The 27,108-nt window shown below is 39.9% G+C and overlaps 1 protein-coding gene across 7 annotated transcripts in view; it reads left to right on the forward strand.

The window, feature by feature from the left end:
* PDGFA (platelet derived growth factor subunit A) overlaps positions 1–23,698 on the forward strand; it is an 86,503-nt gene extending 62,805 nt beyond the window's left edge. Inside the window, exons 7-9 of one of the 7 annotated variants that reach the window (XR_014698387.1) lie at positions 17,384–17,470; positions 17,949–18,073; positions 18,674–23,111. The gene's annotated coding sequence lies outside the window, so the exon portion shown is untranslated. Of the gene's footprint in view, positions 1–3,689; positions 3,793–4,091; positions 6,305–17,383; positions 17,471–17,926; positions 23,112–23,501 lie in introns of those variants that run through there. The other 6 variants (XR_014698388.1, XR_014698385.1, XR_014698386.1 and 3 more) reach the window with 6 other exon arrangements.
* Positions 23,699–27,108: the final 3,410 nt, after the last annotated feature.

The raw sequence follows: 27,108 nt of genomic DNA on the forward strand, positions 1-27,108 counted from the left end.
AGCACAAAGACAATGTGGTAATGTCTGCTGTGTTACAGAATCTCTTTATCTAAAAAAAAAAAAAAAGTCCTGTCAGACTAATCAGGGAATTAGCAGCATTACAAAAGTGCTCCTCACAAATGCTAAAATGCAGACATGACTCAGATTAACTTTCAGATCAGGAAACTTATCTTTCTGGTGTATAGCACTAGCCTGTAAAAGAGGTTTCTGGCTTTATTGCTTACTTGTTTGGTGACACTTGGCAGAGAAACACAGGGCTTCTTCTTTTTTTTTTTTTTTTAATTATTATTTCAAAATCTACTGGAAGGGATTTAGCAGTCTTTTGGAAACATTTCATTTTCTCTATTTTGAGGAGATTTTTGACCTTTATTAAAGACTTTAATTGTCCAGGATTGTCACATCTGATTTCTTTAAATACTCATAAGAGGAAAAACTCACAAAGCAAATGAAAGGTTAGTGAACTTTGCTTTATATTGCTCACAATGTGAACTTTCAAATGATTGGAAAATAATTTCCTTCTATTTTGAATGATAGAAGTTAAAGATAGGCATGACCTATTAGATCACTGTGAGCATTTCCTTGACAGTGTGGTTTTGTTTCACTAATCAGAAGAGAGGAACATAAATTTCTGAGGTTGAGCAGTTCCAAGGGCCAATAGTGGTTTATAGAGACCCTCATCATGAGCAAGACCTGAGCCAATTCAGCAGGGACCGGATGCCTTCACCACTCGGCTTCTGTTTGGTGGCCTTATGAAATGAATGAGTTGCGTCTGTCCGATGTAGAGTGAGTGGGGATGAATAGCACAAAAAGCACTCCTATGACTGCTTCTTTTTACTGGATTTCTTGGCAGCATGGCTGAATATCAAATGGATGTGGAAACTGTTGTCCCTTTGCTCAGAAACTCCCAAACAGGGACCTAGCTATGTAGAGGAACCTGCACTTCCTTCACCCTTTGACATTTGATTATTAATACCAATTTTGAAATACACAATCCGGTTGATGAGCACAAAGAGAGCGAACTAGGAACAGCAATCATCTTGTTGGTTCAAAGCACCCATCTATGCTCTAGCAATCACATGAAAAAATTGTTTTCCACAATGTTTCCTAGGCATGACTTAGCTGGCGATTTTTATTTTCATTTTATTTTTTTTTCCCCCTTAACCAGTATTACATTAGTAGAATGTATTTCCGATGGCAGGAAAAGACTTGTTCTAGTCTGGTTTGGAAATAATCATGGAAAAGCCTCTTAGCATATCTCAGAACTGGAACAAATTGCTGTGCTGCAGTGTGTAGCTCCTGCTGCTGCTTATCCAGCAGCAACTTGGGACAATCTCACTCAGTTCGAGGATTTTCCAGGGCCAGTCTGCCTAGCAGTTTAAAAGTCTTTAACAATACCAAGGGATTTTGCTTTCTCTACATTTCTAAAGGGTGATGGACACAATTACTGGTATTCTGGTTAAAATTTATCCTGAATCTTCAGGGCACTTTACTGACTTTGGCTGAAGCCAGCTCAGTGCTACTGTGTGGCAGGGGCAATGTATAAGGCATATATTGCAGACTTTAATCCAATGCAGTACAGAAACTGTGATGGCACCTTCTCAGTGAGCTGACTGAGTGTTAGATATTCAAACATTATTAATGTTCATGTTCACAAAGCTTAGCTGTATCTCATAAACACCAGAAAAGACCTATTCCTTCTTCTCATGGATCCAGAATAAAATCCTCTGTCTTTTGGGAGATGGGATACGAATCAGATACCATCCCAAATGTGCCAGGGGTAGAGGGAATTTAGTGGGAGCTAAACTGTCATAATGTACTGGCTACAGCCAAATGCAAGAGTTGCATAAGCAGCTGTTTCTTTATCAGAGACTTGAGTGTGATATGCAGAGTTTGGAGATGTAATACAGCTGTAGAGGATCACATCTGAAATGTAATAAGATCTGAAGAGGTTGAGCTTATTTGGACATTGTTGTGTCATTGAGAATGTCTTGTTGGGTTAAATCCAGACTTATGGGCCATGTTGCATCTGCAAGCATTGAGGAATGAAATGGAAAAGAGGGGGAAGTCTGTGTGGGGTGGGCAAGGAGGAAGGTGATGTCAAACTGCAGCACCGTGTCCTGGTTCAGGTGGCCTGCTGGATGGGACACAGGTGTGTGGACTCCATATATCCCTCATGTGGCATCCAGCATGGGACTTTCTCTTTTAAATGTGGGCATTCGCTGGTGGCTATCACTCTGGTATCACTGGGGCCAGTTCCCCATGACATTGAAGGTGCAGCTGATGTAGAACTTTTCCCAGCAGCTTGAAACACAAGCTGATCTCAGCACATGTGCTGGGCTGTCCTCCCTGGTGGCCAAAACTGTGTCATGGTTGAAATATGAAACAGATCCACGTGTGAGAACTGCAAGGCCACAGAAATTGAGGAACACGGTGCTGAAAAGTCCAGCTTCCTGCTATCTCAGGTACCATATCCAATAGTCCCCTACTAATTTTAGAAATGAGCTTCTCTCTGTCCCCTCTCCCTCTGTCTCTCTTGTGTGTGGCATGGAAATATAGTGAGACACTGTGATAAAGTGGTTAGCTGAGCTCCTTTGAAGCTGTACATTTTGTGGTGTGTCAATCCAGATTTATTCAGAAGCTGGGATGACATCTCCACATGTTATCTGGTGCATCTGACAGTCTTTAGTGGTAGTCCCCCATGTTGTGGAGTAAATGCCATGCAGATGAAGATTTATTTCCATGTGTATAATGTCTCCTAAAAAGACTCAGATGGAAGAAACGAGCATTATGACAAAAAAATCCTTTTAGCCTGTGCATGCCCATTTATATGCTTGAATAGAAGTGCTCAGTGACTTTTGAGATGCCTTTGGAAACTTTGGCCAAACTATTTCTTAAAAGGCCTTATAAGAACCCAGTTTGACTTGGATTTTTCCCAGCATGGTCTTAGCTGCAGAGCGTTTGATTTCCTTGAAGTAGGTAGAGTTTGTTTAGTTCTTCTGTATTTGTGGAATTTTGCATGTCCTGGAGAAACCCTCTATTTCCTAGGTTTCGAGAATGCTGTTTGCTAATAAATTTCTGCTATATTTATCTCATCATTTGGATTTTATCCTTGTTATTCTTTGCCCTGACACAACAGATTGCTTTTGGATGGGTCAGTCCTTTGAGCTCTTGCTTTCCCTCTGTTTCCCAGTTTTTCTGGGAAATGATACAGAAGAACATACATTTCACCTTGGCATTTAGCAGCCCTTTCCCCTCTTATCTTTTCATGAGCATTTGGAAAAGTCATGCAGTAGGCTAGCCTGACTGCTGGGTGTTTAAGTAGTTCTGTTAACTTTAATTTTACTTGATTTCTCTGTTCTGTTTTCATATGCATGCCAGACAGCTCATCCCCTCAAGAATGTCCTAAAGGCATCTTCTGCCATAGTAAATAACAGAAGTGATAGTTAAAGTATACATATATAAATAATATTTGCTCTAGTGTGTGAGTTTGCCTTGCAAATATGAAAATGTGACTGAAGGCCTCCATCTCTGCATTCAAACCCTTGCTGTACAGTGAAATGAACTGGAATGTGCTGCAGAGATTTTCTTTGATAATGTCTGGCTTATAATTTACTTTTGGCTGAAGCAATCAGTGAGGGAAATCCATTTGAATGGCTTTGTAAGAACACTTTATTTTTTTGGTGCTGCAGGCTGCAAGTTTCACACTCTGAGACTAAATCCCATTCGCATTGTCCAGGTCCTGGGGAGAGACATTTATTTAAAAGTAGCTGAAATGAAGCACAGAAACAAACTGTAAGTGATTTTTGGCATTAGAAGTGCAGTGACTGTAAAGCAATGGCTCAGCTCCATATTTTAATAGGCTTTAACGTATCAATTATAGTGCTGAGTAGTAATTAGGGCTATACAGCAAAATGCAGAGTGACCGCTAAACGGTTCCAAAGTTGTGGGAGTTGGTGGGAAGGGGGATTTGGGAGCAGACTGAATTCTGGTAATAATACTGCTGGGTAGGGAACAGAAAATGTAACTATTAAAAGATGAATTTTGATTCAGAAATGCAGGCAAGCCTTACCGACACTGATTTCTCCCTGCAGCATGAAGCTAAGTAAGTGAGATGAGCAGTGGACAACTCTTCGGGGACCACGGGCAACAGAGTGTTCATCCTAACAGCTTGCACAACGTCCGCCTGCTCCACTAAATGAAATGCATCTAAGAACCCTGCACAACTCGACCGTGCTCAGCTGTTTGGAAAGCCTCTAGGGGTGGAGGGTGAAAGCTGAGAGCTGGGGAATGCTGCTTCTCATTTCAGCATGGCCTACATACACCCCTAAAATTCCACTGTACAAAGGGATGCCCAGCCTCCATATACACTCCTACCATCCTGCACTCAGCAGGGGAAGTTGCACTGATTCTGTCTTGGAAAGGGCACTCTAAAATTCTGGGGGGACGAGGGCACTGCAGCCCATTAATAATAATCACACTCGTTGCTGAAGGAATGATTCAAACCACAAAATTACAAATTTCCTTCTCTTGCTGGTTGCTTTCTGCTCAAATTACCCTTGAGACAGAGTAAAATGTCCATTGGTGTAGTCCCAAGCTATGGGACTACTATTCCATGGATGGTTGGTCATAGAGATGGCAGTCTTTATCCATGTGAGGCTGCCTGCTCAGTCCTGTAATCCTAAATGAGCCAAGCCCCAAAGCTTCTCTCGTTTTCAGGGTGGAGTCAAAGCCACAAAACACTTCTCCAATGTTTGTAGCCAGTGATCAATTGTAAGCTAAAGAAATATTTATTTTATAGTGTAAACTGAGCAGCGTGAAATTTTTGCCCAGGATATTCCTCTTGATGTTACTATTTTGATATGCCTAAGTTCATTGGTATAAATAGTGTGCAGTTGTCATCACATTTAACTAAAAAAAGCCCTCCTCAGTTGACAGCATAGGTATCATGAAGTCACGTCACCCCCTACTAAGTAACTTCCACTGGGGCCAAATGCAGGCCTCTGAATGACAATTATGCTTTTCTGGCCTTGGCTGGCATGTAATTTAGGAGCAAGGGAAGGCTTTCAGGAGCAAACATTTGTAGGCTTGCACCAATGAATCATATACTTGAAAACTTTATCCACCATAGCTGAAAACAAAATCACATAGGAGCCAAAAATGCAAAGCAGGCCCCCTGGATGTGACATAGTTTGGCTGGCTGCCAGGAAGCTTCAGCAGTCCTCTAGCATGATTGGAAACGAGCCAGCAAGTGTCCTTCATGAGGGTGGATGGAATGAAACATTCACAAGAGCTGATTTCTTCGTGTAAGATCCAACAGAGAGAAATGGTTGTACTCTCCTCGTGAAGAGTGAGATGAAAGATTATCCCATTTTAGGACTCAGCCTTGTCTATCCAGCAAAGTACTTATATGGGCTCCATTACTGTTCTGTCTGAGTGTGCTGTAATCCTTAATGCATTTATTTTTGTGGTAGGAAGGCCTGATGTTAGTGCTTCAGATGGTGAAGACATGAATGGGAACACAACATTATGCCAGATGCTGACAGAATAGATATTAGTATTGCTAGTCTCAGCAGCAAAGTAAGTTGTTTTACTTGAACCAGTATATCTGAGCATAAAAAATTGAAGGAGAGGAGAGTCAGTCTGTATGAGGATAGGGAGAACTGCCAAGACTCAACTGGATAAGTAACACGTAGTAAATGCTTAGAGTCACCTTGCCAGACAAATATTTGCCTTTCACTTTGAATGAAGACCAAATCATGTTCTAACTAGTAGGACCAAGAAATTCCGCACATTTTAGTAAGTTGAGTGTCCTACACAAACTCCCAAAGTAAGTATATGAGGGCAGACCTGAAGGGTTTGCTGGATATATAGAAGAAAAAACAACAACAACAACAACAACAACAAAACTCAGGAAGATATTTCAGTGTAGGAAAAAAAATCAGAGGGAATGCTGGAAGCTGGAAGGAAAAGTGGAAAAAAGCTTTGTAAATGAATGCAGTTAAATACAACTGTACTTGGAAGATGCACTTCCTATTTAGAGATGGTCAGAGGGGTGGAATCCGGGAGCTGAACAGGTCAAGGTCTCTGGGGAAACACTGGGAAAGAGCTATGTCTCGTCCCTAAATCAGATTAGCTCTGAAAAATATCCTCGGGGAAGAATTAAAATATAGTGTAAAGACTGTAGTCCCTGTACCTTTCTAGTCATTTCTAGCAGCCATGAAAGCTTCTTTTTCTTGTTCAATGAACCTAATGCATAAGAACGTGGTAAACAAAAGACTGCAGTAAAACTGTTCTTTTTGTGACAGATGTGACCTTGGTGTCATTATTTAAGGACCGCACTTAAGGGCAATACTCATATTGTTCTTGCATCATTTGCTCTGTCTGCTGTAATAGTCTTTTATGACCATTTTTTGGAAATAACTGATTTTATCAGTAGTTCTTACTAGATGAGTTGCTTTGCTTTGACTTCTATGCAACTAACACAGTTTAAATGAAAATATTAAAAATACAGGGAGAGGAAGGCTGAGACAGACCAGCTACTTTATCAATGGGCTAAGCAAGAGTAGAAATCAGTCACTGGTTGAGACCCTTATTCAGTGCAGGCTTCTCTCCTACAGGTTTTTATTACTTTAAGCTGAGCCAGAAATGACGCCCTTATGATTTCCCTTGGGAAACCTGGGATCCAGAGCTCTCTGCATTCAGCAGGAGTATTTCCATTGACTTTGATGGCCTTTGGACTAGACCCTAAATTTCCATGGCATTTCTGGGACTTGTGTCTGAAATTCACTTGCTTTCTTTGAGCTTTCTCATGCATCGTTCTGGCTAATACATGTACAGCCATAAATATAGTGTGGCATGCAGTTAAGAAGTTCTACAGTTTTTAGTCAGTAGGAAACACTGTCTGATAGTCTGCCTAATTTGCCTTTCCAGTTTCATCCTATTATAGCTCACTATATCCCCTTGGGCCCCTGTGATTTCTCTCCTTTCTAGCACCTGTACAATCATGTTTTGTTACCTTGTATCATGTATGTAAACATGGAAAAACTTAATTAAAATGAACAAATATATCAAATTGTTTCACAATATATAATCTAAGTACTTATGTACCCTTCAAAGGCATATCTGAGCCACCTGAATAAAGCAGTGTTTAGCAACTATTAATTAAGTGATGTTTAAACAATGCTTTGAACATGTAAAGTGGTAAAAGTTTCCAAGTATGCCATGATCGTTGTTATCACTGTTATACAAAAATGAGGAATGTACTAAACTTCTGTGAATCCCTCCCAATTACTGAGAACTTTGTGAGTTAAAGAGAATCAGCCATGACAAACTAACAGATTGTCTTTCTTCCATCTGGGTTGTCCTTTTGTTTCACAAAAAGGGTATAAAGTGTACTTTTTTTTGGCCATCTTGTTTATTTAAGCACATTTGTAAAAGCCTACCGCAGAATGGTTATTCTAGCTTGAACAAATCCTTCCGGGTCAGAAAGTCCTTTGGATGGCTTGAATCCAACTGTTCTCCCTTCCCATTCCTCCCTTTTAAGTTTTGAGTTTCTGTCAAAGTCTGGGCTGAATTCCTGAAACCAGTTGGAGTGTAGCTGTTCTTTTGTTCCCTGCTGCCAACTGCAGAAAGCTACGTTCACCAGTTTTTGTAGTCACCAGCTTTAAAATTGCTAAGTCCCATTGCTTCCTTTGAATGACCAGATGCAAAGCAGTACTTTAAACGTAGGAATGATTTTACAGAGCTTTTCACTTGTAGTGTTGGATGGACTGCTGTGCTGTCTCTCATTTCAAGGAGGAATGCCTTAAACAGGCTGTCTGTTTCTTAAGACTGTCAGAGGTAAGGCTGAAACTTGCAAAATAACATCTGGAAAGCCCAGATTCTCTAATATAGAAATACTATTTTCATCGCTGAGGATTGAAAGCTATAAATATAATTCTATCATTGTAATTAATTCAGCTTAAAGGGATGTCTTCTGTTTTTAAGATATAAACATTTCTTATATAACATGGTTTAAATGGAGAACTGGTTCAAGTGCTTTAGGGCTACTAAGTTTTTTTTTGCACTTGAAGGTACTAGATGTTTGGTTAATTTTTGTCCTCTTACTATTCATCAGTGAATTAAATTACTGTTCTGCTTGTGGATAGAACTACAATCCAATTCATTAATCATATTGAGATTTTTAAACCTGCTCTACTCTGTTAAGACTTGTTCTTCATAAGTCTGGAAAATATTTCTTTCATCAAAATGGCTTAATGCCTATAAACATGTTCTAATTATATTTTCTTGGAATTAATCAAGTTCATTATGTTAAATTTGGGATCTACTTCTGAAGTGAATCTGAATTGTGAGTGTCTGCCATATTCCCTTCAGACATTACTGATAAAAATAATGGTGTGGGATTTTCAAAAGTACTCATTTTTGGCCTAATCCTATTCCTCTTGAAGTCAATTGGAGTTTTACTCTTCCTTCAGTGGTGTGGACTTCAGCCAAATCTGAGCACTTCTCAAAACCTTATAGTTCTGGGAATTTTTTCAAACAACCTAAGAGAAAAAGTATACACAAGGTATCATTTGATTTAGTATAAGTAGTACTTATACTAAAGTACTGTGGCTTCTCTCTCTCTCTCTCTCTTCCTTCCTTCCTTCCTTCCTTCCTTCCTTCCTTCCTTCCTTCCTTCCTTCCTTCCTTCCTTCCTTCCTTCCTTCCTTCCTTCCTTCCTTCCTTCCTTCCTTCCTTCCTTCCTTCCTTCCTTCCTTCCTTCCTTCCTTCCTTCCTTCCTTCCTTCCTTCCTTCCTTCCTTCCTTTCTTTCTTTCTTTCTTTCTTTCTTTCTTTCTTTCTTTCTTTCTTTCTTTCTTTCTTTCTTTCTTTCTTTCTTTCTTTCTTTCTTTCTCTCTCTCTCTCTCTCTCTCTCTCTCTCTTTCTCTCTCTCTCTCTTTCTGTCTCTGTCTTTCTTTTTCTTTCTATCTTTCCTTCTCTCTTTCTATCTCTCTCTTCCTTTTTTCCTTCCTTTCTTTCCCAAAATAGAGTCTTAGTGAGCATTTGGGCTGAAAGGTGATTAAACTTCAATGTAGTATGCTATCAGATATTTTTGGGTTTTACATGAGGAAATCCTTCAGTAAGCTAAAGAATCCCTTACAGCCAAAAAAGGACAATAGATTTATAGAAAGAAGCCCACTTGCACAGAAACTAAGACAATCTTTTTGTCTGAAAACCCTCCAAATGTTTGATCTTTATCTCATTAGTTCAACCACAGTTGTTTCCATTTTGCTTTATTTACAGGGACTGTGTCTTGAGGTCCTCAACTGAAAGTTTGGTCAGGTCACTAAAAGCTTTTTCCTGAGTGATGGCATCAAGATTTGGTATATTGCAGATTTCTGATTTTTATCTTGAAGAAAAGTGAAATTACACTATCGGCGTTGTTTGAAATTAAGGATGTTCCAAAAGGAACATGTTGAAAATGAAAGAAGGAACTGTTTATCTACCAACACCTTTCATCTGTGTTCATTATATTCCATGTTTTACTGAGTCCAATCTTATGACATGGTCAGGTAACATCCTGAAATACCCTGTCTACCAATATAAATGCTTCTTGCCCTTGAATTTATTTAGTTTAAATACTATGGAGTCAGCAGTGGAAGTGTTGCAAGGGGGTGCAATTCTGGGAAGTGAGAGAGCCAAAAATAATTTATTTCCCACAGACAATTGGGCCTGTCAACATTTATGAATCTTACTAATTGCATTCCAGCAACACTGAAGGCCCCTAGCTGAGATCAGTGCCTGCCACTGTCGACAGGTATATGGGGTGGATTTCCTCTCACTTGTCTCAGAATTGGCTGTCTGGCTGCAGATAGGTGTCTAGACTCCCATCATAACCTGTGGAGAGAAACAGCTGCCTCCAAAAGCCAAGTCACAGCATCCAACCCATAACTGATGTGTGACAAATCACCCTCTGGCAGTTCCTACCTGTTTCCATTGACAGCAGGGGAAGCCCAGATGAGTAGACACCTCCATGCAAGGCAACTGAAGTTGGATGAGAACAATCCCACCCAGGCTGCTCACATGTCACTAATTGCGGTGACAAAGGATCTTGCATGTGTTTAAAACTGCCAGCTCAGGCACTGCTGGGTGTAGGCCCCCCTGGGTGAAGTCTGTGGGGTTGTTGTTGGAGACCATACTGTGAATGTCCCACTGACCTCCTTCAAAGTCAATATGGCCACGTCACTGTGAGCTATGTTGCTAGTCCAGCTACTGAGGTCTACCTTGAGAGGCCATTCTTCACATCCACTGTGTAGGTGGACAGCAAGGGGTGAGGGAAGGAACAAAAGGCCTATGCACATGGAGGTAATGGTGGCAGCAGTGTCCAGGTCCCTCAGCTGTAACCATTGGAAAAGTGGCAAGACAGAAGTGCTGCTACAACCATGAAACAGTATTTGCCACCAAACTTGAGGGCTACCAGGATTAAAAGTCTTGTCTTGAGCTTTCCAACACAGAACTTTTAAATGTCTAGCATGCAAACAACTTAGACAGCTGATGCATAATTAAAAAGCCACTTTCATTCATTTTCCAAGCAGTGTGCAAGTTTCCCAAGTGTCCATTGGTTACTATCGGGCAATTGCTGATAGACTCTTAAACTTGCCCCCAGGCTTTAATTCTGTGCCTGCCTTTTTGTTAAGCACATACATTTGGAGAACTGTCTGTCAATAATTACAAGGAATTGAGTCTTGGCACTTTTATTCTGGGAGCTGCCCTGCTGCTGGAAAGAATCTAACAGAAACATACTGCAACGAAGCATTCAACATTGTGACATTGCTTGGCATGAGAGATAGCTCTTTCTGACAAGTTAAATGCTAATTTTTATTGAAGTTAACAGGAAAATGTGAAATTGGTCTCTGCACTTCACTTATGCAAGAAATTAGGAAGAAAGCCACCAGCAATTGCTGTTTCAACATTATAAACTTTACTTTACAACATGCTGTTGAACCAGAGGAAATCCTTTGATTTGTTAGAAATGCATGCAGATTGCTGATCTCTGGGGAAAATACATTATTTTTTTCCTCCACAAAGAGACAAATACTCATTTCTTTGTGGGCAACTAAAGCAGTAATTATCATAGTGATTGCAATGCAGGAATGGAGTAAGCCTAGGCCAGTGATCCAAATTTTAATCGATCAGTGGCACTACCTTCTGCAAAAAGAATACATTTTAAAGCAATAGTCAAAGACCAGGAAAAGGGAACTGACCTTTTGGCAAAGAAAAGTTGCCAAAAGTTTCAGCAAAACATGGGAATAGTTATCCAAACAGTTATGCCAATCCAAGGTCTAAACTGCTCCCTGCCCCCTGCCCTGATTATTTTACTTGGTATTTTGATAATTTGCAATCAATATTTGTATGTCGTAAAACAGGTCTCCAAATATAATTAGATGGGCCTAGAAAATGGAGATGGAATAAATATAGGGTGAGAAATATGGGGCTCCTTTCATTCAGCTTCTAGGTTGTTAGAAACATCATTCCATTTTTTTTTTTCTCCATAGGCACCAGGAGTTAAAAACTTGATGTTTTTTCTAGTTTAAGGAAAAACTCTGATCTTCATGCACTCACTTGTCTCCAGGGAGACCATTTAAGAAAAACAAAATACTGAGAAATGAGGGATAATTCAAAAGGTCTAGAAGCAGTGTATTTATGTTAAAAATATGTTAAAAATATTGATCAGTGGTTTTGGAATTTAATTTTCTGCTTTGTACTCTAAGGGCCTTGGGTATAGAAAGGTGCTCTATTACTCATTTTATCTATACAGTTCTCCCCCTCGCCACATCCTGTAAAAGCACTCAGGGTGCTGTATGGTAATTAAAAGGTGATACTAATATTTCCTGACATGCTCTATAAAACATCTCCAATCAGCTTCAAACACATAAAAAGGAAAAGGAATATAGTATAAACAGAGAAAGAAAATGATTATGAAGGCGGTTCTGTATCAGACTCTGCAAGGATGATTCCTCCAACTTTATGCTTGAGTGTCCTTTCTTGTGCCTTTTTTTTTTTTTTTTTTCCTCAAAAAGTAAATCATCTTGGTTTCCCTGCCTGCTCTGTCTCTTAGACGAAGACAGCTAAAATCTCCAGATGCTGATGTTTTTCAGGCTTGTTTCCCATTTGGAGCCTCATGGGCAAATTACCCTGTCATTCAAAGATTTTCTGTAAGAAAATAGAGGAATTTATTCCACAGAGTTCAGATTTCTCCAGCCTTTGTGCTGTCCCAGCCACTGGTATCTGAGACGCCTGATTTGAAATGCAGTGGTGATTTTTTTGTGCTTCTGTTGTGACTCTGTGTTATGTGGGCTGTAGGCAAGGTGACTTGCCAGATGTTTACATCACTTGGCCTTCCTGAGAGGGAGAGAGATGTCTCAGAGCAGTGCTCTGTAAGAAGAGCATGGTTGTAAAATAAGGTCACAAATCCAAGCTGGTAAAACACCTGCTCCTTCACAAAGGTCCTAATTCTGTGTATTGTAATTGAAAGTTCTTTTTGCTGTGGGATTTGAATTTCTGTATCTATTTTGGATCTTCCTTTACTTGCTTCTTCTCCAATATTTTCCTCTCTGAAGTGAGCTAGATATCTGCTGCCCTCTTTTCACACAGCCATTTCCATGGGACCTGCATAACTTCTATCCAACAGCAATTTTGTTCTAAAATAGAATGACGAGTAATCAACCTCTTTGTATTATATAAATGCTCTTTGGCTATCCTCAGAAATATTCAGCCCCATTTTTGATACCATTAAGCCCTCTGTGGCTTTCTGTAGTGGTAGCATCCATAAATTTATTGCACCTGGATTTAAAATGTGTTCCCTTTGACTGGTTTTGGATTTCTGTTTCTTCGATTTTCTGTTTCTGTACAGCAACATGTAGGGCACAGCACCTACTCTTGACCACTGTCTGCTTTATACAACACAGATACCCACAAAGGGTTGTTTCTAAACTTTCCAGCCTCCTTTCTTTACCCTTCCCTGAATCCCTTTCTCTTTTGAGTTTAATGCAGTGTATTTGGTTTATGCTCTACAATGCTTCATCATGTCAAACCTGACTCCACGCTCAGTGATTCAGCAAAGCACTTAGGCCCACAGTGAACTTTAAACTCAGAACATGCTGAAGTGCTCTACTTAACAGAGATCAGATTATTCATGTGCTTAAAGATAAGCATTTGCTTAAGTACTTTGCTGAATTCAGGCCTAAACACACACATTAAATTCACCAGCTAGGACCCTTGACAAATTTTACCGCAAAGGTGCCTACCTCTCTCCATTGACTATAAAGGGAGTCTAGATGACTAGTATAAACTAGATAGCTAATCTTTAGACAGCTGAAATTGGGTGAGAGGAATCCCACCCTCTGTATCTATCTATTATGGTGTCAGGCATTGATCTCGGTTGGGGGCCCTGTGTATTACTACGAGGCAACTAATGAGAATCAGAAACAGTGATGGGCCCAAGTGGTTGTGGGGAGTGATTTTTTGGCTCCTTCCCTTCAGCAGAATGGCACCCACATGCAGCAGGTCTGAATGTTAATAACTTAATTAATTCTTGGACTTGAATTCTGCTCTGCAACAACACCATGCAATTTTTAAACGATCTCCTGTAAGAGATGAGATTTTGAAGTCCTGGTGTTTTGAAATGAACTTCACACTGTCCTTCTGAAAAAATTACTGGAAAACTTTCAGCCTTGACCTAATGGTTCAAAGTTACAGAGACTGAGCTAAAACGTGACTTTAATGTTATCTAAGCTTTTTGTTTCAGTTTTGATCTTTAAACTCAGGGTTGTCACATAGTCAGGAGTGGTACTGGGTTTCTGCCAGACCTGCCAGTGGCACAATCATATGATCCATTACATACCCAGTAACTCAAGAGTGTTTTTAACACTCATGTGCTTGCAGAAATGCCATCTTTATAATGTAAAATTCCAGTGAGAACTCTCAGCTTTATACTTGCAGACCAAGACTTCAAGAAACTGCCCTATGTAAATGAGCATGGTTTTGGGGTAACCAAGGTTCTGTATCTGGAAGCCCAGACTGTGGGTCCTGCAGCACCTACTCCTGCTGTGTTTGCAGGTCTCACAGCTCAATAGGATCAGGGGGAACAGATAGTCTGTCATTTTTGGGAGTCACCAGATCTTCACTCTTGGACAATGATGGAGTAATTAATCTAGATACAATGCTCTTCACTTGGCTTATCATAGATAGAAAAACCTCCATTCATCTTCTTCAACTGTTTACCCACACAGAACAATGCTACCAGCTCTGATCTGAGATAGATTTTTGACCACCAGTAAACCTTGAATTTCTTTTGTGATGCTCAGTGTTCTTGAGAATCCTTGGAGTGGAAAGACTTGGGGTTTCCACCATGCAGTGGTACATTTGAAAATAAAAATGAATCAGAAGCTGACACCTCTTGAAGCCAAGAACACTGTGTTGGCACTGGCACCTAAGTAGGGAATTAGGGAAGTTTCCCCTGAGCTGGAGTACTTCCTGGCTGATCTGTGGGATTCCTACGTATTCCCCACAGGGTCCTGCTCCAGACACAAAGGGGATAGTTCGACAGTGGAGGATCAGGTCATTCAGTCTGTACCCTAAGAAAGAAAATCTTGTGTCCTGACAATATATTTGAGCAGTTCATAGTGGGCAATACATGCAGGTATTAAGCTGAGCAAGAAATGAGAAGTCATAATGACTCAGGTATGAAAAAAAAATCAGCAGGGAAAAATTAAAAATGCTCATCCCCCCAGAAAAAAAAGTATGTCATTTTTTAACTGTGTCTCTGTAGTGTTAGTTTGCTTTTGGCATTTTCCTCTTTATCTAAAACCTCTCAAATAAGCCGTAATGACAGCATAAATTGCATGTTCCTTCATGCACTGCCTTGCAAAGTGCAGAAATTCCTTAGGTGTCTTAAATTATGGGCTTCTTTACGACAAGTGACTTATATTCTGCCTGATATTTACTAATATGCTGTGAATAGCACATATATTGGGTAGAGTTCATAACATTATTAGACATTCATTAGTCTATGCAAGCTTCACATGTTTTATTGAAAATGGATTTAACAGTCTAATGAACTCTCACATGGCACAAATGCAATGAAAATACCTGTAGACCTGTAAGTGAGAACCAGCAAAACTAACTGTATAAAATAAGGAGGAATCTTTACCAAATCTTTATCCCTAATTTAAACTCAAACCTGAATGGAAGAATTTGTGATATCGTTTAATTTTTCAATATTTCCTTTTATTTTTCTACTTGGATTCTTTTTCTTAATTTAATGGAAAAGTCTCACGGAAGCATTTTAAATGTATTTTCATTGGGTTGGGACCAGAATCTATTAGAAATAAGACAAGAAATTCTTAATCTCAGGGAGTTTTTCTTTAAAAAAAAAAAAAAGAAAAAGGTTACTGGGGAGTTCAGTTAAACATCTGCTGTGATGGGGCTGATTCTCCCCTGGCCTGTAAGTGCTGTCATTTACACTTCTAGAAACTGGGAAAGCAGGAATATTTCTCTGATGTAGTAGAAGTTTGTACCTAGTTCACACACATTTAAATGAGCACAGTAGGGACAAAGTGGTGGGAGTCTCGACTGTGGATCTTGCACAGTCTGGACCACTAAGCTTTTTTGCTGATTCCCATAGTGAGGAATGATTGCTCTGACACTTTTTTCCCTCCTTTTAGCACTGACATTCTTATGAGAAATTCAAAGCTGCTATTTTTGGCAGTCATGAATAGTATGATTTTTGGTACCTTACAAATTTATTCGTTTTTTTGGGGGCCATAATTACCACAACAGCTTTATGGTCCTTGGCACTAATAAAATGTTTTAAGCATTAAAAAAGAGGTCTGTAAACTAATGAAGAGGGTCTTTAACATAATGTCCTGCTTCCCACAAAAGTGCAGTCACACAAAATATCAAGACTTAAGAGATCATACACAACACTTTCACTGATATGAAGCCAAATTCTGTTCTAATTTGAACTACATCAAATTTAGACCAATGTAGATGAAAAATACCCCAAACTTACAGTTTTCATAATTGCAAACAACCCATAATACACAAATGATCTTTGCAAGTGTAAGTTTTTTGGCACTATCTCCATACCTTTTTTTTTGTGGAGTACGATCCTGATTTGGTAGTGTTGAACGTGATCTTTATGGGGTTGCCAGCTGTGCTTTGAAGAACTCAGGTCATGAGAAGTGCTGTTTTCTTTTGCTCTGTCTGGGTGTACCTACTTGTTTCAAATAAAATAACTCAATGGGACTTATACATAGGTTTGAATGGAAGCAATTGCTTATGCATTGTGCTGATCTGGGGATAAATGAATATCTCAAGAACTTGCCATTAGTGGGTATTGATATTTTCTGAGGTATTTGTAGGCGAGCTTTTATTAACAGCTCTGTCCTTCAGTAGTGGTTAATGAATCACTGTTGAAGTCGCAGGCACTCTCAGAATACATAGGAAGCCAATTGGGCTCTGAAAGATTATTCTTCTGTTTATTTAGCCACTGGCTCTCTATTTGTAACTGATAGGTTTAAGAGCTGGGAATGCTGCATTTCCCCGTATGCTTTAGTTGACTTGTTAGAGATAGTTGTTTGTGTCTGATAAATGAGAGGATGATGAAGGGCTGGCTAAATGCGATGGGGTTTGTTATCTGCAAAGGTTAGGGATGGGAATTCCTCAAGTAGGCAAAGCCGCTGGCTTCTGGCAATGAGTAACTGTTTTGTCTCAGATGCAACCTGAGCTCATTAGTGCTCGCTCTTCCTTTCACACATGCACACACACCCTCTTGGGTCCACTCCAGCTCTGTGCAATGGCTTAGAGGGAACCAGACTGTTTCTTCTCTTTGGTTGGCTTGGAAGTCTCAAAGTCTGCAAAAAGCACGTGGATATCTGTGAACCCCCCAATTGCTTGAAGACATGCTTGATTGCACCAGAAAATGTGCAAAACTGCAAATGGAAATACACTAAATGTGCAAAAAGTGGAAAATACAGGGAAAGTGGAGACCTGTTTGAAGATGCCGGTGTAGTTTAGTGAAGTGTCAAAATGTAATGGGCAAATTTAGAAGACAGATTTGTTTGCAAGTTTGGTAAACACAAGGACATGTGGTTTGCTGCAGCAATAAACAGAAAACAGCAAACAAGACATAAACACCGTGACCACTGGGCATCAGACTGTGTCTATGTGGGTTCATATGATACCTAACAAAAGGAGTTGTGTGGACAATTTGTCAGTAGGAGAACCCTCAGCTTTTCTGAAATTCTGTATATAAGTGCAAAACATAGGAAACATTTCAATTTAAAAATCCATTGCAGCTGCTGGGATTCTAAGCAACATCTCTCTGTTTTGTTCTTCCAGATCTGTATTTATGGTATCTGTTAGCTGAAGTTAATGCAGATATTTGCACTACACTGAATGATCCCCAAAGGTGCTGTCCAACCTCAGGTATTCCCTGACTCTATGAAATGTCTTGCTTTTGGACACTGTTATGTTGTGGGTTGGTTTCAGTTTGCAAGTTGTCTTCAGTTTGGCTTTTCTGGCTTGCATTGAGACTACTTTTTATAAATGTATAATTTGCAAATAAAGCTTTGAATAAAATGATTAGAAGCAGTCCAGAGAGACTGGGATGTAAATAGCACCGTGAGAATTTGGAGACAGCATATTAGCTGGTAGCTCCTCAAAGACTAATTGAATTTAAAAAAAAAAAAAGAAAAAGAAAAAAAAAAAAAAGTGGTAAGTGCAAAAAAGTTGACAGTTTGTCAATTGAAGTGACTAGTGATTGAAAATTATCCCTTATCATTATTAGTGGAAAGGAATGGGTTGAGTTATGCTGGGTTGTCTTAATTGTAATATGGCTTAATGAGGAGTGAACATATAGTGTGAAAAAATTATATAAAACAGCTTCTTTTCCTGTGGAAAGCAGATGTTTAATTGCCCAAGACCAGAAGCAGAAGAACACATGGCCAGCCTATCTATGTACTTTACAGCTGCAAATGTTGCTTGTTTTTGCTGCTCTTACAGCTGACGGCTGCAAATGGAATCTGTAAGGTAACTGTGAACATTTCCCTTTGTCCAAAAAAACTGACTCACCTGCTACAGTGAGTGGACAGGAAAGGAAATAACTCCTTACCATTATTATTACCTCAATTGAAAGAGTGGGAATTAGTCTAGTACAATGCACGAGGTTCTTTTTATCACCAAGTACAAGGTGATAACCCAATGTAGTCTTGCACAGTAGTTTCTAGCAGCCTATCTCTCTTCACACTGCCCCTCCATGAACCTTCCTTGTGTCTGCCTGGGGGCTCTGCACCCAGCCAGGGCTGCATTTCAACAACAGTGAAGCTCTTCCAGCAACAGTGAAGCTCTTTCATCCACAGGGACCTCTGGGGTTGAAGGACTGTGGAGAAGCACTGCCAAGTTTGTAAGATGTTTTAAAGCAGTGGAAGGAGAAGGAACTCATTTGAGACAAATAGCATGGCCAGAAAACTGTTGTTTGAAATTCGTATTTGCAGTTTGCTGGCATCTGAGCTGCAATCACTATTGTCATTGTTTGTAATGGGCAGTAGCAGATAGAGCCAGCACAGCACTTACCAAGGCAGAACTTTCATGCCAGATACACTCCCCCTTAATTTCCTTTGTGTCCACCAGGGCAGGGAAGGGAGGAGAAGTCACTTCACTCTGGATGCAGCTGGTGATGACATTACAAGAAGCGAAGGGACATCTGGGACGACTGGTGCGCTGTATGATTCTTGAGAGGGACAGAGCCAGTAAAGATTAACACCTGTTTCCAACATCCATGTTCTTAACTAACAACTTCCTTCCACAAAAGCTAACTTTATTTTTTCCCCTCTCTTTCTTTTATTTTGTTGCTAGCAATGCACAGTTTTGTTGACAGCAGAGGCTCATGTGTTGCAGTAAAGCACAACTGGTGTCCCATATGCCCTGATAAGTCTCCCAAAAGAGCATGCAGACATGCTTCCCCTTGGAAACTCCTTCAAGACAAAACAGTCAGAGCACTTGGATGTCAACATTACACATGGTTTGTGAATGGGATCTTTGAACTTCAGGTTCCAACATACATACAACTTCCCCAAACTTTAAGTTGGGAAAAAAAAATCTTTTTGATGAATAAGCTGGCTATTTGTATTTGAAAATATATCCAGATTGCATGGGGCTGAACCTCTGGGAGATCCTCAGGAAAAAGGCATCAGGAAGAGAGAAAAAACATGGGCTTGTGAAAGTCACAAATAAGGGAAAATATATAATATTCAATTATTTCTGGTTGCAGAGTTTATTTCTATTAATGTACAGACCCAATAGATGGTTGCCATGATACAGAACAGTTTTGGGAGAAGGTGTGGAGCAAGGAGGGGATAGGACTCAGAGGACTCCAGGAAAGTATATGCTTTTTATGGTTTTACAGCCTCTGACCTCTTCAAGTCTCTCCCTTTGTGTTGCCTTTGATGCACTCCTGGGAATTCTGGCTGTGCCTCCTTTTCTGCATGGACATGGAACTCCCTTCAGAAAAGAGATGCCGCTGGCCAAGTTCCCAAGTTTATTGCTATGACAGGCAGCTTGGTAACTGCCCTCCTAACTCCCCTGGGGTTAACAATGTTAATTAATATTGGAATTAATACAAATAACTCCAAGCCCACTGGAGAGCAGTGGGTGTTATAAAAAGCATCTACTCCTGGAGGCACTTGGCAGGGTGGTGATGGGAAGGAAGTGGTGATGGGAAACGAGAAATGTCTCAAGAAGCTAATGAGAGCACTGCCCTGCCATGCTTTAATGGCACGCACATTGTTTCTGAAACAATTGGATGCTTTGGCTGGCATCCTCCTAGACTTATTCCTATGGTTTTCAATCTTCAGGTGGCAATAATGGCAAGGAAGGCAGCTCCTTCTGGCTTGCCATTAAAGCATGGGATTTCTGTGGAGGTGAGGATCTGGCCATGGGCTTGGAAAATTAATCAAAGCCACCCTGTACACTCATAACTCGTTAGATCTGGAAATGGAGGTATAGGCAAAGAAGGAAGTCCCTGAAATAATGGACATTGATGCCTCACTTCCTCAGCAGGAAAATGAGAGAGCGTTAGGGCTGCAGTGTCCTTCTGCTCCTTTCCAAGGTTACTGCTCATGCCAGCTCATTGCCTCAACCATACTCTTTTAGCTTTCAAGTAAGCTGGTCACCTCTCAGATCACCCACATCTTCCCTAACCTATCACAAGGCAGTTTTTCTGTGCTACAAAGCAATCCACTGGACTATGAGGAAGCTCTTCCAAGCTGCAAAGTGCTTGGTGCTTCAATAAAGCCCCCATATGAGGAGTAGTGATAAATTAAGTGTTGTTGAAGTCCTATTTCATAATATGTGAGAAGAGATTACAAGCACAGAGACAATAGGAACCTCATAGCAGAGCTGTCCATGTCAGCAACAGAGGTCTTGTGCATCCTGATGGATACACCTGGTGATCTAGTACAAGAGTGATGGAGAGTACCCAAGCCCAGTTCAAAGGGCCAGGTCACCTGGGGCCTTCTGGAGCCTTCGTCTCCCTCATTTTTCTCTTTTCCGTGCTGAAAAGACCAGTTCCACCTCGGCTCTCCACTATGCTCAAGATCAGGGTCCAGCACAGTTTAAAAAGGAAGGAATATTTATGGTCCAATTATGATCCTCACCTTCAAGCAATGAAAATAGCTCTATGGACAGGACACATATTTCTTCTCAGTGATGGTAAGGTGAGAGCTGCAGCCCACCAGGTAAGCACCTAGAAACCCAAGAAAATGCTTCAGCACTGTATGTAAAGAAAGAACAAATGTATCTCATGTCTGTATGTCTGTATTCTCTTATTGTTATCACTGGAGCTGAGGAGCGGTAGTGCAAGGAAATTTTGCTGACAAGTTCAACTCATTGTGCAATTAACTGGCATAGCCTGACACCTTGTATTCATTTGCATATTTTTAAATGAATTTGGCAAGTACTAACACTGAAGGTAGCACCTAGACATTCGTATTTGTGCAAACACACCCACCTTTGCTAAAAAGGTCACTATTTTCAGCATGGACTTTGTCTCCCTTTCATTTGATTACATGTACTTCCTCACATAGAGTGTTTTAAATTATTTATAGAATATGCCTAGATCCTTATGATATTTCTAAATGAAGCATAATATCAAACATTGTCTCACATATTTTAAAACACACAAGCTCCATTACTGTTTGATAATTGCTAATTAGCAGATAAATGTTTCATACTCCCACATTTTTTATCCTCCAGATACAACAAAACAAACAGATTAACAGAGGAAACCTGAGGACTGCAATATCTGTTTTATGATAAGAGCATTTAGTAATGTAATCCCTACTATGTTCAGCTCTCAAAGACAATGTACTGGTGACTATGTGATACAGAATAATGAATGAATACAGAGGTACATTTGTGTTGTTCCCTGGTTAGAGTGGGAACAAAGATTTAAATTGCGGTGATTTTATTCCTGGGCATGCTGCTAGTTTAAATGACTTGTTTATGGCCGTAGACTAATTTCAACCATTTTATGTCCTGCTCTGTAAAATGGAGAAAATATGTAACACACTTTCAGATGTGTGCCCTTGTGTATCATTGCATGGGAGTATCATTATTCTTAGACTACAATAACAAGCTAATGCAAAAGTCTAGTATAAAAAATAATGATAATTACCAGTAATACAAGATATCAAATAATCAACTTCAGGTGACAAATACAGGAAATCTGAGAAGTACGAGAGGGGAATGGGACTTCTTCAGTTGCTACTTAAAACCAAATTATCTAATAAAAACAGGATGTGATTGTATGATACTGAGTCATGGATTCAATGTGAGACACTGTGCTATATTAGTGGATGAAGTAAAAAGGTATTTTGTCTCTCTGGCAAGAAGTAAATCTGGTATCTAAAAACCACATACATTATGGTTTCAGATATCTGCATTTTTCCAGCCTAATTCTTGATTGTTGCAGAGGAGATAATTGTTTAGCATGGGTCTCTTCCCAAAGTATCACCATTTAAATTCTCCAGCTTGCAGCAACACACTTTCTATTTTGGCAAGATGAATCTTCTGGTATCTGCATACCTCTCCTGTTCCTTCCTTCCTGTAATTAGGGCTAAATCTGCTCCAGGACCTGTTCTTTTGTAGAAGGCACCATTTTTAGAGCAATACATCATTGGCAAGTCATCACATTAACAGGGCTGCCTCTCCAAAGAGGTACAGTATCACCTTGATCACTCAAAGCAGTGCTCAGTAAAGAGCTCCATCAGTTGGTGAAGAAATAGGAATAAACTCATTTTAGCTATAAGAGTGCAGGTGGAACCTGCCTATCAATCGAATAGCCTTAACAAGGTACCTCTATTTTACAATTTCCTAATCCTTGTCAACATTCCTAATAATCGTGGTTTGATTTTAGGGGTTCAAGTTGAGACAGATGATAAATAGAATTTGGTTTTGCTTGTTTGCTTATTTCCCCATAAATATTTATTTGCCTCTGGAAATAAAATCACTTCTATTTTTTGCACTTCCTTTGCCTTTGCTTTCCATGACCACCAGAGTGACAGTTTTGTATTAGCACAAGTGTTTGCAAAAGAAGCTCTTTTCAACTCCTTTAATAGGACTGAGGAATAACTCACGTTTACATGGTGTGCCTTTTTTCTCAAAGTGCTTACCCAGAAAGAGGCTTGTGAATAACTTACTGATCCCTGCCTAGTTGAGCTGCAGACAAGAATTCAATGCTTTCATAAAGACCTACTTCACAGGTTAGTCTGGTCCCCACAGCTTGTCTTTCTTTATTGAAGATCAAGATCTGCCGATCAAGATGCTGAAATGAATGACGTGACTTAATTTACCCACTCACCAGGACAGTGTAGAAAATTCTCCAACAACTGGAAGGCATTAAAAATATTCAAAACCCAAACTGAAGAAACTCACATAAATAAATCTGAAAAAGCCATAGATCGCTCATTTTGCAATAGAATTGTTTTGATGTTTTTCTGTGCTGTTGTGGGATTTAGGATAGATGAATGATATCTTCAAATATCATGAAGGTCAGTCTGAGTGACAAAAATAGATGTCCCAAGTTAGAGACTCTGAAGAGCACCAACCTGTTGGCAAACTCGGCCTTATCTTCAGCTACCTGGTATCTACTTGAGGAAGCGGATGCTGCAAAGTGAAACCGTTCTTCCCATTATGACGATATTTTCCCTTCTTACCAGTACTCAAAAGGAGCCTGATGGATTAACACTTTGGTTATACTGACAGAATGACTCACAGGCTTTGAATTTTCAGTGTTTCAAACGTTTGCATAGAATGAGAGCTCTTGGCTCAAGACTTCCATGTTATTATTTTTGCTAAAAAGAAAAAAAAAAAAAGAGAGAGAGAGAGAAAAAGAAGGGGTACAAAGCAAACCAAATCATCTTTAATCCAAGATCAACACCTGCCTTTTGTGTTTCCTCAGACACCAGCAGTTGTTCTCCGGTTTGTCTGGAAGCTGAACTTCAAGACCTAAGCACAGTCTTTCAGTCTTTCCAGGTGGGAGTGTTGCTGTAGACATGTCCTTGCATGACCAGCTGGCTGATGGAAGGCACAAGGTGGCCCCAGTATGAACTCCTGCACAAAGGGATTTTGTTTCCAACATATACAACCAAATTTTGTTAATGTATGAAATTTAAGGCCCCAGATCTGTTTCTTTTTATAAAAGAGAGGTAAATTAATTATGTTAATTAGGTGTGCAAAGGAAATATAAAATATGGGTGCAAAAATGTGTGTCCCTTGTCCACTGCCATTTCAGACTACACGTCACTGAGGCCATGAGGCCATGCCTCCTTTTTTTTTCCTGTCAATCTCCTTTGAATAGGTGAGAGGAAAGAGTATTGTGGTGCAACTCCTCAGTTCCACTGGACCACTGGGAACCTGGGAACCTCTATAGCAGCTGCAGTCATCTGAACAATGTTGAGTTGGTCCAACAGAAGTGGTTATCTCAGTTGCTGTCCTCTGGTTGTGAGCTAAAATATGCTATAGAAAACAATGGGATAATGTCTCCTGTAGCTGGGTCCACATGCCTTGCTGCTACTCCAGTTCTACTGACCTGCTTCATCCGTCTGTCCTTCCATCCATCCATCCATCCATCCATCCATCCATCCATCCATCCATCCATCCATCCATCCATCCATCCATCCCAGCAGCCCAAGCCAAGCCACCCTCACTGGAAACCCCAAACTTTCATTGTTCTCAGCTGAGCCCCAAGCACATTCGGAAGCAACACCCAGAGCTGGGATTTCCTCCATGTCAGCACATGGAGGGGCTCTCTGCTGACTCACTGGATTGGTCCCAGAAAGAGCAGGTTCAGAATAGAAACCTCCTTGCCCTTTCTGTCCTGGAGAACAATGTCTCACACATTTTTTTCTTTTTTCCCCTAAGTATGACAAAAACATTTTGCTTCCAACTTGGCAGGGTTAAGCTAAAAGGGTTATGCTCAGTGCTCAGAGCAGCTGATTGTATGCTTTAAAAGGAGAGGAGTTAATCAGTGGGACTGTTTGCTACTTTCATAAGATTTTCTTTCTTTCTTTCTTTCTTTCTTTCTTTCTTTCTTTCTTTCTTTCTTTCTTTCTTTCTTTCTTTCTTTCTTTCTTTCTTTCTTTCTTTCTTTCTTTCTTTCTTTTTCATGGAGAGATGGAAACTTAAAATGGAAGGAAATTCAAGCAAAAATCTTTCTTCCCAACCTGATTCTTCATATTTTTGCAGGACAGTTATTAAAACAAAGACCAGTGATTCCAACAGACAGGAGAAGGAATATTACTGAAGTGTAGGATACCTCACACAACTCAAGTTCCTGTGGGGTTTTGGAATGTTTGCTTATTTTCTGTTATTATTTATAAAATGCCTAAACATCTATGAAGTCTACCTCAAAAAGGGTAAGTCCCTTCTGTATTTAACTAAACATCAGCATTACGTGAATCTTGTAGCCAAATCTCTGTGGTTTGGTGGTGATCCTTGTACCAGCTCAGTTCCTGTTTGGTAGCAAGGGAGTTCTCAGGGAACCACACTGGCTGTGGCACCCAGCCTGTCTGACCTTCTGCTCCTACCACCCATCGCTCAGGCAGGCTGGCTCCTCTACAAGCTGGCAGCACCCTATTTTTGGTAACTGATCCCCTGGGTTTTAGCCAACTGCCCTCTCAAGGGGCCTTATTCAACTTGCATCATTTCAGTTTAAGACTGGCTGGGTTGTTGAGTTAAGCCATGCACTCTCTAAGCACTGGGCAGAAAGCTTAACAATTTCTGAAATGTTGCAGAGCTTCAATCTGTAAATTATTCTGAAAATCCAGGTCTTGCAGTCCTGGCCGAGAACACTTTCAGGAAGCAAGGTTGTTTCCTCAGTGGAGATGGTGACTACCTACCAGTGAACCAAGAAACAGAGAAAACAATACTCCTGTAAAAAGCAATCATGGACACTGGAGAAGTGCATTTTAATATATGCCTACCCTAACTGTAGGAGAGGAGAGATTTGAATGGTCTGTTTTTCAGAGAAAGAATCCCAAGTCATCTTCTCTAAAGTATGTGTTGAGCTTTTGAAAGTCTTCCCCTTCCCCCTCCTCCCTGCCCATCTGTACAATAAGTACAATTGTTAGACAAGGCAGGTCTTTGTGCTCCAAATTTAATACATAGTTTTTGACCCATGGAGTGATAAGCTGGAAAATAAATGGCTGGATTTTCCCCAGTGTTGAAGAACGCCTTTCAGATTGACTTGGGAACTTGCCTATTCTCGTCTGCCCACCTGGCTTTCACTTTGATATCCCTAACATTATCATAACTTTTATTGTCTTTTCATGTCAGTCAAACCTTCTTCACTAAATTACTTTCATTTATACATCCTCTCCTGCTATTTGGTCTGATCATCATCTAAGATTTAAGGTGAAAAAGCTTCTTCTACTTGACAGGGTGGGAGGTGGAAATTACTATGTGAACAGTAAACTACAGGTTACATAAATAATATGTCATTGTATATCACCCACCAGAGCCTTAAATCAATTCATTAGTTTGTATAAAGCTTTTGTGTGCTTTTTAACTGCATCATATCCAAGTTGATTGCACATTTGGTCTAAGTTTCTTTTTCTTCCTTTATGTTGTCAGCTTTCAGCTTCTTATATAGTTATGCTGAGTGTGTTTCTAAAGATTGTTTTTCTTTTTTTAGAGGATTGGTTTATATTTTTTCTTCACTTCTTGACACATCCCTAGCCCAAGGCAAAAGTGTGCATTTTGCTCATGGAAGGTAGACACAGGGATATTCTTCACTGTGCAGGAGTGAAAGGCAAGCTGAGATATGCCGGATTAATGAAAGGGGTACTGAAAAGCAGCTGGCTGATTCAGAGCAAGCTATTCACCTGCTTTTATGCTGCTTCACAGTAAAAAAAAAAAAATTTAAAAAAAAAGAAAGAGAGAAAAAAAAACACTATAGTTTGAACAGTACTAGAAAGATAATTTATCCTAATGCCAAGGAGTTTCCTACCTTTTCTTCATGGGCTAAATTTTCTTTCATAGGCATATCAGGGAAGACTGTCTTGGTTGAAATTCAGGAGAGTAAAATAATCCAGGAGAACCTTGTTCTGGAAAAGAGGAGTATTAGTGGAACAACCTTTTTGTTTGTTTGTTTGTTTTGTTTTGTTTTGTTTTGTTACTGGTTTGGAGAAATAAGGAAGGGAAAGACAACATTTTATTATATTGTCAGTAACTTCCCATGTTAAAATACTGGCCTATCCTGACTGCAAAGGAAAAACAGACATTGATTTGATACAATGGTCTATTTTGTTATTCCAGCTGAGATTTTCTCCTTTATTTTTCTGCAGATCTCTTCTGCCCAGTAAATCAGGAACTGCACAAAGCTCCTTTACAATGTAGACCTGAAATACAACAATATCAGCCAAGACAATATCCAAACAGTCATGAAACAGTCATCAAAAGTATGTCTCCTTGTTTTAGTCCCCGTAAGAAGTAAAAACCTTTCAAACAAAGCCAAATTCTAATGAATGGTGGCTGTTTAAATCTGAGTTACCAAAACCTTTGGCTGT

The sequence above is a fragment of the Aythya ferina genome (genome assembly GCF_964211825.1).
Source record: "Aythya ferina genome assembly, chromosome: 15".
In the NCBI taxonomy this organism is placed as follows: Eukaryota; Metazoa; Chordata; class Aves; order Anseriformes; family Anatidae; genus Aythya; species Aythya ferina.